Consider the following 2,849-nt stretch of genomic DNA (forward strand, 5'->3'; position numbering starts at 1 on the left):
CTTCGCCGTCCTCCCAGACCCCATCGTGTCGAGCTCCAGGCAGCACCTTCTGCACGTGGGTGTCTATGACGCTCCCTTTAAACAACAAAGTGAGCTCCTTTGGAAAGCCCATTAACCTTCCATTTCCGTGGGAGGGGCCTGCGACCTCTGCGCCCCAGCCGGGCGGGAGCCCGAGCGGTCTGAGCACCTTCACCGCCCAGTGCGTCTGCGTATCCGCTGAGGTAGCTGAGAGGCTGTGGATCTGGGCGGACACCAGTGGCTGAGCTGGTTTACTGGTCATCACACAGCAAACGGGAGGACCCGTGCCTGCAGCTTCTGCTCAGGCCTGAGGCTGCAGCCTCGTCCCTGGGCTTCTGCACAGTCCTGGAGGCCGTGCGGCCGCCGCAGTGTCAGAGGCCCGGGCAAGCACCACATCAGTGCAAGCAGAGAGCCAGGTTCTCTGCTCCTAAAAAAGCAAGACGCCCCTAACACAGGGCTGCTCCGCGGGCATCCCCGAACGCACGGAGCCCTGAGGTCCTCCCGACTCCGCCGTCACTCCTCAGGGGGAGGCGCCGCACTATCCTTGCCAGAGTTCTACAAAGGCCCGGGGAACTGGAGAGCAGCAGGGAAGGAGGAACGGCCCCTGGTGCGCTGACAGCACCCAGGATTCAATGTCCCGAATCCCGCGGTCCTGGGGCCGCAGCATCCTGTTGATGACACTAGACGTCGCCGACTTAGCTTGCTGCAGCGCAGCCCTCACTGGGTGGCGGGTGCAGAATCGGCCTGTGGGAAACCAGCCAGAAATGCCCGGGAGGCACAGCAGGACGGGTAGAGGGCCGGGGGGACCCGAGCCCAGAGCTGGCCGCAGGGTGCGGGGGCATGTCCGGGAGAGCCCCGCTGGCCTTTCGCTGTCATCAGCACTGGAGACTAAGGCTGTCCGGTGACTCGGTGGTCTCCGAGGGGTGGGCACTCTTTGCCATCGAAGTCAAGAGCACGAAGAAGCAGGCTGACAGAGACTGGCTGAGGCGCGGGCCACGGGGGCGTTCGGCCCAGAGGCGGCGGCATCACAGTGGAGGTGGGAAGCCCCGGGAGCCTGTGAGGATGCTTCGGGGCCCTTGGGCTGATGTTGACTGACACCAGCAAGCGCCCAGGCACCCTGCCCAAGTCCCCGCTGGAAACACTGCAGGACGCTGAGCTGGTGATGACCCCTCTGCATGCGACTGCCGACACTGAGAAATCTCATCAGCTGGCCCAAAACATTCTGAGTGGCAGTCAGTGCCTCTTGTTTAAAATGAATGCGAGCCCTGGCCGGTTTAGCTCAGCGGTTAGAGCGTCAGCCCGTGGACGGAAGCGCATGGGTTCGATTCCTGGTCAAGTGCACATAACTGGGTTGCAGGTTTGAACCCTGGCCCCAGCTGGGGTCGGGCGGGAGGCAAGCCATCGACGTGTCTCTCTCACATCGATGGTTGTCTCTCTCCCTCCCTTCCATTCTCTCTAAAAATCAATGGGAAAATATCCTCGAGTGAGGATTAACAACAACAACAACAGAAATTTTAAAAAATGGATGGGAATAAAAGTGAACAATGGCAAGTGACATCCAAGCTGAGGTCACTTGTGGCCTCCTCTGTGGCCTCCCCAGGGACACAGCTGGTTGTCCAGCCAGGTCCCAAGAGAACCAGCACTCGGAGGCCACGGGCGCACAACTCGCGCCTCCAGCCACGGGACGGTTACTGCAAAAGCGTGAGACATTTGGATGGGTTTTATGAAAATCTGAAGAGTGAACTACTCTTCTGAAAGCCTGGGTCTTGAGGCCAGTGGTTGGTGGAGGCAACACAAGTCCAGCCTCGGAATCCACCCTCGGCCCCGCGACCTCGCAGACACAGCTCCGGCCTCCCCGCCCCCAGCGCCAGGGAAGAACACCGACATCGATGCTCCACGGGGCTCCAGGCCTAGCTCCCTCCGGACCGGGAAGACCTCTGCATGGCATCATTCATAGGTGGAAACACTTTTATTTGCTTCCAGCAGATAATTGATTGAATCTTAAAAAAAAAAAAACAGCCCTGGCCGGTTTGGCTCAGCGGTTAGAGTGTTGGCCTGAGGTCCCGAGAGACCCGGGTTCGGTTCCCGCTGAGGGCACGTACCTCGGTTGCAGTTTGTCCCCGGCCCGGGTTGGGTCGTGTGGGTGGCAGCCACTTGATGTGTCCCTTTCACGTCGATGTTTCTCTCTCTCTCTCTCCCTCCCACTCTATCTGAACAAAAAATGGAAAAATGTCCTCGGGTGAGGATAAAAACAAAAAAACAAAAACAAACAAAAAAAACTATATGCGGAATTTTGGAAAGGATGTCCTAATTGTAACTTTCACTTTTTTTTTTCTGGTTGAAGCCTCCCAGTTTTGTTCTGCTGGGGCCTTGTCCTAATGCTGATCTTGGGAACTTGACCAACATCAACCCTAACCCTTCATTAACAATACATGCTAATGGCCTGAAAGAGCAGATCTTTGAAAGACGGAGGGGGAGGGTGTCAAGGTCAGAAGAGCCGGTAAGGGCTGTGGGCGAAGTGCCGGCGGCCCCCGTGCCCACGCCGGTGTCGGCAGGCGGGCTGCCGAATGTCTGAGGGGACAGTGGATCCACTAAGGGGACAGAGAGAGTGCTTCCTGGTCACGTGCTCTGGCCACGGTCACCATGACTGTCACAAGCAGACCGAGGCCGAGGAGTTGATCTTTGAGGCTGAAACAAAGATTCTACATGGAGAAACCACCTGACCTGTGAGGTTGGAAAGGACACTTCACTGGCCACCTGTGTGAAAACCTGTCGTGAATCCTGAGACCATGTGACATCACCTTCTAGAGGACCCCACGCCCCCACCCGCC

The sequence above is a fragment of the Molossus molossus genome, unplaced genomic scaffold (genome assembly GCF_014108415.1).
Source record: "Molossus molossus isolate mMolMol1 unplaced genomic scaffold, mMolMol1.p scaffold_m16_p_26, whole genome shotgun sequence".
In the NCBI taxonomy this organism is placed as follows: domain Eukaryota; kingdom Metazoa; phylum Chordata; class Mammalia; order Chiroptera; family Molossidae; genus Molossus; species Molossus molossus.